Genomic DNA, 10176 nt, shown 5'->3' on the forward strand with positions numbered 1-10176 from the left:
CAAATGCCCTCATTGCCTAATTAATTAAATCACCACTAGAAATCTCCTTGAAGATAGTCTCTGATAAGCAATTAAACTGATTCACTTTATTATGTATATATAGATCTGCTGATTCTCTTTCAATCCTTCCTAAATAAATGGATTCTTTTCACATTAACTTGGACTGGGATGTTAGCTCTGTGTACAAACACAGTTTGTATTTTAAAGATAGTTAAGATGTATCAAATAAACAGCATATATTTCCAGAGACAAACTTCATATTGCAGTGTTCAATAATAGTGTTTATATGTAAGGAGCCTTCGTAACATAGTTGGGATTCTAACTGCAAAGTCAGCAGTTTGAACCTACCAGCCATTCCATGGGAGAAAGATAAGACTTTCTATTCCCATAAAGATTTACAGCCTCAGAAACCCTACACAAGTTCACTATGAGACGGAACTGACTCCAGGGAAAACCATTATCACCACCACCACCACCAGTGTTATATACTGACTCACATAACTGTTAGTTTTATGCATGTGTCATGGTGATGTGAGATTTGCTGCCCATTCCCCACTGGACATCTAATTGCTTTAGCGTATTTATGTTGCAGAGAGAATTTTTCACTGAGGATAACACTTTCTTCTAAAATAGTGGTTATGATAGTAGTGTAGGCTCCAAAACTGCCTTATGTCAGAATCCCAGCTTTGTTCCCTTATTATCTGACCTTGGGCAGACTTCTTAACCACTCAAAGAAACAGTTTTCCCATCTGCACAGTGGAGATCAGTTAATGCCTTTATCATAAGAATGTCAGAGTGGACGTGATGTATGCATGTGAAACACTTAGCCTGGTCTATAGTATTTGATAAGTGTCCCATTACTATAAAAGTAAGACATTTTTTCTGAGACAGCTGAAGGTAAACGGATTTTAGAATACCTTGAACATAGTATGTGTAGTTTAACAAAAGATACTGGCAGAGGCACAAACAGCAGAATCTACTGAAATTTGAAAACACTAAAATTTTGAAAAACCTATCATGATCAAAGAGTCCTGGTGTGGTACTGTAGGATAATCAGTCGATTGCAAGGCCAGTATGAAACACAAACCAGCTGCTGCCTGGAAACCTCTGGTTTTGAGGTCTGAAAAGTCCCTGTTTGTAATAGATGGGACACAAGTTCAAATACCCTCACAGGAACTAGAAAGGTAAAGTAAATAAGCGAGCCCAGTTGGAAACAACAGGAATAATGAGGATTGTGGGAATTAGCACATGTTCTGTCTAAACCAAGAAGCAGTTAGCTGCTCTAAACGATTGAGGCCAGCGGTTGCTAGATCTCCAGTGATTAAAGAGAAGTCTGGACTTACTACATGAGATTTCCTGATTGGACAACACTGGGTGATCTAGAGTGGACGGTAGGGAGAATGAGACACTCACGACTGAATCTTGCTTTCAGGCCAACATTTTGCCACTGTCTGAGTCTCACTTTTGGTTAAGTTATACCAGGAACACTGAATATCTCAAATTCACTCTTCTCTGGTCTAATAAGGAGCTCTGGTAGTATAGTGGTTACGCATAGGGCTGCTAATCTCACAGTCAGAAGTTCAAAACTACCAGTGGGAGAATGATGAGGCTTTCTGCTCCCATAAAGACTTAATAGCCTTGGAAACCCTATGCAGGGTCATTATGAGTAGGAACTGACTCTATAGCAGGCACATAACCACCACCACCACCACCTCCTCTCCTGACTGGACTCCAACAACTTTCCTTGTCCCTTTAAAAGAAGTGTGACTTTTCAGAGTTACTCAGAGGTCTATCTGGGGAAACACTTGAACTTCTTCAACTGCAAAGTCTATTAAGAAAGATATGAAGCAGAAAGGTAATGAGCAAATGGTATTCAGTGTCTACATAAAAATGACTGAACACTCCCCATCTATTTCCTTTACCTTTGACTTTGCTGCTGCTTTCATATAGCTCCATTTAGGGTCATTACTATATTTCTTTTAACTACGAATGTGGGAAAATTCTCATAAAGGTCACCAAATTTAGAAATAAAAATCGATTATTCTGGTGGTGGTTTGTGCTGCATGTGTTGGTGAATTATCCTGTTTCTTTTTTAAAATATTTTATTGTGATTTGGATAAATGCTTGCAGGGAAAATTAACTTTCCATCGACTGTAACACATTTTGTGTCATGTTGTTAATTGCATTCCCCTCAATGTACCAACACTGTTACCACTCCCTCCCTGTGTTTCCCTTCTTTCCTGGCTCTTTCCTGCCTCTGCACTTTGTTTTGGGGCAAATGCCGCCCTTTTGGTCTCTTGTTGTGAGAGCCACGTTCCTCACAGGTGGGAATTTGTACTGTCGAGGCTGTGTGTTCCTTGGCGGAAAGTGATCTTCAGGAGTGCGCTCCCTTCTAGGTATGAAGGCTGTGCAAGGTTCATGGTCTCAAGGGTCCCACCAGTCTCTGTCAGACCAGTAAGGCTGCTCTGATTTAGGTTTTGGAACTTTAATCTACACCTCTTGTTCCCGCTCTGTCTAGAACCTTACGCTGTGATCGCAGTCAGAGTGACGATAGTGGTAGCCCCCTAGTTTTTGGAGTCTCAGGCTAGTGGTTGGTATATTATTCTTGTGGATGCTAAAAATCATATCTGACTTTGTGGGTGGCTTCTTTTTTCACCCCCATCATAGTTTCTGTTCCAGTTTTTATGAGTAAACAAAACAAAACAAAAAACACTCCAAAACGTAGTACTGTAACAGAACAATAATTGTTATCTTTTACTGTTTTTGTGGATCAGGAATTCAAGAGCGGCTTAGTAGTGCATTTCTAGTTAAGTTGTTGTTGGTGTTATGTGACTTGTTGTTGTTATGTGCCATGGAGTTGATTCCGACTCATAGTGACCCTGTTCAGGGTTTCCGAGGCTATAAATCTTTATGGGAGCAGAAAGCCTCATCTTTCTCCCACAGAACAGCTGGTAGTTTTGAACTGCTGACTTTAAGGTTAGCAGCCCAATTTATAACCACAACTGGGTAACCTTAAAGTCTTCTTTACTTATGTGTTTATTTCCAGGGCTAGGAGACTCAAACAGCTGAAGTTCAGTGGGCTCCTCTGTCTCCATGTGATTTCCTCACATGGTTTCTTCAACATGGTGGAGCCTTACCTGGTGACTTAGCGATCCAAAAGCCTCTCTGTAGAGAAAGAAAGAGAAACCCCATATAACTTTTTGTGATCTAGCTTTGGAAGTCAGGGAGTGTTGCTTCTGAACTATGTATGTTGATAAAGGCATCTAGGCACAAAATGCAGCCCACATTCAAGGACAGGTAAAGTAGAATCTACCTTATAAAAGGAGAAGTGTCAAGGAATTAGCTTGGGTCAGTAGAAAAAATGGGCCCCCAAATCAGGATGCCTAATTTTCAAATGAAATGTCTACCCTACCACCAGATTCTGATTTCATTGTAGGTTAAAGCCTTACCTCGCTTCCCACCACCATCCTTGGCTTTGAGAACACAAGCTTGGTAGGCATTGGTTAAAATATAAGGCAATATTATTTATCTCCCTGTCACCAGCACTGCCATGGAAGAGGCTTTGGACCTATTAGTAAATGTAGCATTATGTCTAGATCCCAAATAAAAAAGACTTTAATAGTGTATGAAGTAATAAGTAGCAGGGTGAGGTCTTACTGCTGAAACTACCTATTGTCGAGTTGGTTCTGATCCATAGTGACCCTGTATAGGGTTTCCAAGAAGTGACTGGTGAGCCTGAACCACCAACCTTGTGGTTCAAACCGACTTTGCAGTCCAGTGCATTAGCCCACAGCACCACACCAGAACTCCTAGGAGCCTGCCTTTCAATATGTACTTAAAATACAGCTGCCTTTAATTGGTTTCTCTATGAAAGCCATATGTCATCAATGGATATGTAAGGAGCTCTGGTAGCATAGTGGTTACAAATTGGGCTACTAATCTCACGATCAGCAGTTGGAAACTACCAGCTGTTCCATGGGAGAAAGATGAGGCTTTCTGCTCCCGTAAAGATTTACAGCCTCGGAAACCCTGTACAGGGTCACTATGAGTCAGAACCGACTCCACGGCACATAACAACAACAACAACAAGCACTTATTACAAATTTGTTATTGTAGACTTAATAACTTGTACTGTTTTAAGGAACTTTAATAAAGTTATCTCTCATTCCATAGCGTTGTTGTTGTTGTTGTTAAGTGCCGTCAAGTCATTTCCGACTCAGAGCGAGCCTGTATAGAGTTTCCGAGGAGTGACTGGTGAGCTTAAACTGCCGACCTCGCAGTTCAAACGGCTTTGCAGTCTGGCGCATTAACCCACAGTGCCACACCAGGACTCCATAGTGTAGTATCTATGAAAATAATTAACCATCCTGTAACACCTTCTTTCTATATAAATAATATTTAACACATTACGTTTAGTTTTAGGAAAGCCTTTTGGGGTTACTATTTCTGTTATCCAACAAAAAAGGTTTTCTTTCCACAGAAAATTTCATAAATTCTGATGGATAATGAAATTTGATGAGATCAGCACCTATTCTCTAAGATTTACCGAGAGATGGTTATGGCAATTCTAAGACATTCAGAAGCAGGTAGTGGAGGCTGTGTGAACTGGATCTGAAAAGGACCAGGTTACCAGTATTAACTGGTAGGAGTGGCACCACTTTTAGCTTTGGGGAAAGAATCCCATTGGATCATTTATAACAAAGATGTGGTGGAAATTCCCCTCTCATTTTCCAGAATGATTATAGTTGGTTTAAAAATTCAATATATGTTCCCTCTCTCTATAGGAGTCCAAGAAAGACCCTCTTTTCCCTTAAACTTCTAGTTCCTTGGGTACTGTTGTTGTTGTTGTTAAATGCTGTCAAGTCAGTTTTGACTCAGTAACCTTTTATAGGGTTTCCAAGGAGTGGCTAGTGAACTTGAACCACCCACCTTGCTATTCAAACCAACCTGGCAGTCCAGCACATTAACTCACAGCACCACACCAGGACTCCATTCCTTGGGTACTAGATATTAGGAAAGAAAGAAAATAATGACTCCATATGCATTTCTAAGACTCATCACTCCTATGCCAACTTCTTCCTCACCTTACAACACATATACCCTAGTCCTCCCAGGGGTCATCCATCTAACCAATTGGTCCTGACTCTGTGCTAGGTGTTCAAAGTACACTAGTGAAAAACAGACTTCTGACAGCTCTGAATTGCTTATTTGAGCCTGTGAGCAGGAATTTGTGAGGAATTCTCTAACCTATGCTTCTGACCCATGGGAGGAATATTAAGAACAAGGGTACTTGGGTCCCCAGGCCTTCCCTATCAGATCAAAGGCTTTGTCCTTTGGGAGCTAGAATAGAAGAGGATGGTGGCCATCAGAGCCAGTTGATCTGTGTAGCTGGTGCAGTTTGCCTTTGGACCTTCCTCCCATCTAGTTAAGCAATTGCTGTGATTGTACCAAAATAAGTACCATTAATTTTGATGTATATTTGATTGGACTCTGACATTTAACATTTAACTTTTATGCTTACTTGGCATTCATGGTTTCTGGCTCTTGTCTGTAATCATAGGCTTGGAGTATATAAACTGTACTTTGTGTTGATTCTATCTTACGATAATATAAAAGGAATGGAAATTATTATTTTAGTTGTTCTCACTCTACTTCCCTTATTCAAACTTACATTGAGTTAGGTCTATGAGCCAAGAACTTCTGTAAAAGGCTATGAATCTCTTAGTCTTGATACATAATCAAGGTTCAGAATTCTTCCAAGTCCAATGTTCTTACCTGGTCTTGTTAGAAGATGTACATATTAGGTATGCAAGCAAAAACCTGCCCACGAGGTGTGCTGAGAGCCCTGACCAGTCATATTCAAATGGGCTCAAAATATCAAAGGAGAATGAGGGTTGCTGGGCCAATAAAACATCTTGTGTCTAAATTAAACTTATATTTGAGTGGAGGAAGGGAGTTGGCAAAGGAGACCACTAAGCTTCTCTTTTACTCTATCTGGAATATGTTTTTAGTGACTGAAGAGAAAAATCAGAAAATCATGCCCCTAGTTGGAACTTGTAGGTTTGCATTGGCATATTGTTTTCTTTAATGATACTAAAGTTTTATCTGTGACTATAAAGATCTTTGTGGCTTTGTTACTGAAGTGGAAAAATAAATGTGCCGGTATAATTAAATATAGTACCTACAGAAATTTAGAGAGATTGTTTAAAAACTCTTGGCCTCTGATGAAATTCAGTATAAGATTTTGCCTTGCCAAATCTTTTGGGACTTTGCTGCTTCCCCTTTTCACTGTTATGAGCGAACTTGAACTTCAGCTGTAAGAATATGTGGGAGATGACAAATGCTCCTTCATGTACGTTCTAGGAGTTCCTAGGATTCTCTAAAGACAGAATGAAGATATCTCTATTTTGGGCAACTGAATACTGAAATTATGCTGCTTTTAAATCAGCTACTCAGTGTTTTGGCCTGGTTCATGTGTTTGTCACAGGACTTTAAGAAACCATTGCCATGTGACTGAATAAATATACATGTGTATATATAAGATTCACTTACATGGTAATATCCAATTATGCTTTTGAAGACTAAGAAAGCAGGATTATAGAAGAGGAGTTAAAAACCAGAGGGCCCTTCTGTGGTCATCTGAGGACAAGCAGATGAAAACCCAGCAAACTTGAACCCTAGGCCCAAACCAGTCTCTGATGACCTTTTTCCATCCCCAGAGGTACTGTTAAGAGATGGAATTGAGGATGTTCATGACCTTCCAGCAGGCAGTTTTCCAATGGGCAGTGTTCTCTGGAAATGTCAGCAATACTGGCCTTGTTGTTTCCTCTATTTACTTCAGTTTTGAGGAGGAACATGAAATCTTATGAGAGCTCTCATTAAGAGTGGGGACAGAGGGGGTGGAAATGGATATTTTGATACCACTAGCAGCCCACTCACTGCTGTGAATATAAATAAAAGTCCACAAAGTTTGAATCACAATTTGGATGTGACTCAGTATTACGAACAGTGAAAGACATAATTTTTATGACAAAATATTCTATTATTTCTTTGTAGTATGGCAGAAAATATTTTTTTTAGCATGACTATAAATGCATTTGGCATTTGATGAAAGAATCATTTAATAGGATAATAAGATAAAACCATTTGAATCTCACCTGCAGTTGAGGGCTCAGGGCGCTGGAATCATTGTCCCACATTTCAAAGCGAGACATCAGTTTATCAATCCATTAGCGCTCTTATCCATTTCCAAAGTTAGAGTTCAGGAGGATAAAAAGCTGGAGATCAGAAGGATGATTTCTTTGGAATTAGCTCTGCTGTGAGTCTCACCCCTCCATACTGAGGGGGAAGGGGTGCTTTCTTTTGAACCCAAGCCTTTGTTGTTTGCTGTTGTTAGATGCCATGGAGTTGGTACCAACTCATAGCGACCCTATGCATAGCAGAACAAAACATTGCCAGGTCCTGGGACAACCTCACAATTGTTGCTAGGCCTGAGCCCATTGCTGCTGCCACTGTGCCTATCCATCTCACTGGGGGTCTTCCTCTTTTTCTCTGACCCTCCACTTTATCTAATATGATATCCTTCTCCAGTTACTAGTCCCTCCTGATAATATGTCCAAAATATGAGAGATGAAGTTTGGCCATCCTGGCTTCCAAGGAGCACTCTTGCTGTACTTCTTCCAACACAGATCTGTTTGTTCTTTTGGCAGACCATGGTACTTTCAATATTCTCCTTCAACACCATATCTCAAAAGCTTCAATTCTTCTAGGGTCCTCCTTATTCACTGTCTAACTTTTGCATGCATATGTTATTGATAATTCCATGGCTTGGGTCAGGCACGCCTTAGTCCTCACCCCAAGCCTAGTGAAAAATAATTTCAATGAGACTGCTTGGATATCTGATATGTGATGTGTCCCATACAATTTAGAAGTTGTGGTAGACTGGTATGTGATAACACTAAAGGCAGTTTAAATGAGAAGAGGGACTGTGTTTGAGAAATAACTCTACCCCTATCAATGATGGATCAAAAGTGCATGTTTTCTCCTGTCCACAGAGCTAGCCTAAGGTTTTCTCCTGGAGTCAAAAGGACTGCCCTGAGGGGTGGGGCGAGTAAGAATGTCCCAGTGGGAGGGAGGAATGTAAGCTACCAGTAGAGAGTGTATTCAACCAGGTAGAGGGAACTACAGGTGACAGACTCCAGTGTTGACTGAGGGGTGGGGGGAGGATCACTGAAAAACCTAAGTGACCATTCCAAGAACAGACAGGTTTAGCCATCTGACCCAATCTGAGGCATTCAATGAAACTGTCCTTGACCCCTTGTGTGTCTTTTTCCCCACTACTTCTATCCCTTCAGTCCTGGAAGGGGGGCAGTTATGAGGGGGTAGGGGGAGAAAAACCCTAGGCTGGAGACCAGAGAAGTCAGCCTTGTCCTCTTTCCTACTGCAGTCCTTGGTGGCAGGGGACAAAGGCAAGCTTCAACATTCAACATTCAAAGTTTGTGCTTATTACATTGGAATGGATATATTAACTACTGACATGAAGTGGGGGTTTTGTAACTAAAGTGTCAAGAGATCTTTTTTTATTATTTACCGGAGATGAAGGAAAACTAGGAACTTTAAGAACCATCACTGTTCACCAAAGTAGAATATAGAACATTGTGCTATGGGCTATGTTATACCAATTGATCTTAGTGTCCCCAGGCCCCAGACTCATTTCCTCAAGGTGGATGGCTATGTCTAAGAAGTTTTTAGACCTTTGCTCTGTGTATGCACCACTACATTAATAGATATTTGTAGCATAGGTAACTCCACACGCAGACATTAGCTTCTGTTGTTGTTGTTAAGTGCCGTAGACTGGGTGCTGACCCTGTATAGGGTTTCTGAGGAATGTCTGTGAGCTTGAACCACCGACCTTGCAGTTCAAACTGATTTTGCAGTCCAGCGCATTAACCCACAGTGCCACACCAGGACACTGTAGATAAATTAAAATGAAATTCCTAGAAATGTTTAAGTAAACTACAGAAAAGCAGGAGAAAGCAAATAGAAATGAAAAACAGGACACACTGAAAGCAGAAAAAAAATATATCAATAGTGACAGTAAATGTAAATGGTCTAAATACATTAATTAAAAGGGAGAGATTCATGCACATGGCCCAACTACATGCTGTCTATAAGAAACTCACTTTAGTTCCAACAGTATGTTGTTGTTGTTGTTAAGTACCATCAAGTTGGTTCCAACCCATAGTGACCTTGCATAGGGTTTCCAAGGAGCAGCTGGTGAGCTTGAACTGCCATCCTTGTGGCTCAAAGTGGCTTTGTAGTCCAGTGCATAATCCACAGCTCCACACCAGACTCTTTTATACTATCCTTTTATACTTTTAATATAGCTAACAATATAGACAAGTTAAAAGTACAAAAGGATAGAAAAAGCATAAAAACATTAATAAAAATAACTTGGAAATTGATAATAGTAATGATTGAACAATATATAAGCATAATTAGCCTTCAGTATGGATTGTACCTCAATGTTAAGAAAACAAAAATCCTTACAACTTGACCAATAAATAACATCATGTTAAATGGAGAATTGTTAAAGAATTCATTTTGCCTGGATCCACAATCAACAGTAATAGAAGCAGCAGTCAAGAAACCAAATACTACGGGAACAAACAGGTCGCTCCACTAGGAGACATTGGGGCAGTCCGTCGGGTCCCACCAACGTAGCCCCCCACAAAAAACTGAGACTCAGTGGAAATGCACGCTCAGATTGGTAAACACATGCATCACCAGGGTAAAATGGGGTAAAAGCAGCAATGAAGCGGCGAGCTAAGCCTCACAATATTCAGAGGGCTTCTGTGGACCCAGTTGGGGACCTGGTTGGCAAGCAGTGCGAGGAGACCCGAGGACTCCTGGGCCCAGAGTCAGTGACATGGCCACGGAGGACTCAAGTGGAGAGTGGAGCTGCCGGCTGATGGGAAGAGAGGGCATGTGCACAAGAACACCCACACTTGCAGATGACACCCACGTGACCGGGAGTGGATGACTGGATGATCAGAGCTCAACCAGGAGAAGAAAGAAGGGAGGGGCCGGGGGAAAGAAGACTGAGCTGATCCAAGCTGATGAACTTAACCTATGCATATGAATGCAGTGACACAAAAGAGGCAACAAATCCTTACA

The 10176-nt window shown here is 40.9% G+C and overlaps 1 protein-coding gene across 1 annotated transcript in view; it reads left to right on the forward strand.

The window, feature by feature from the left end:
* ANKRD44 (ankyrin repeat domain 44) overlaps positions 1–10176 on the forward strand; it is a 400403-nt gene that overhangs the window by 299513 nt on the left and 90714 nt on the right. The gene's annotated exons all lie outside the window — the stretch shown is intronic.

The sequence above is a fragment of the Chrysochloris asiatica genome, unplaced genomic scaffold (genome assembly GCF_000296735.1).
Source record: "Chrysochloris asiatica unplaced genomic scaffold, ChrAsi1.0 scaffold00045, whole genome shotgun sequence".
NCBI classification, from domain to species: domain Eukaryota; kingdom Metazoa; phylum Chordata; class Mammalia; order Afrosoricida; family Chrysochloridae; genus Chrysochloris; species Chrysochloris asiatica.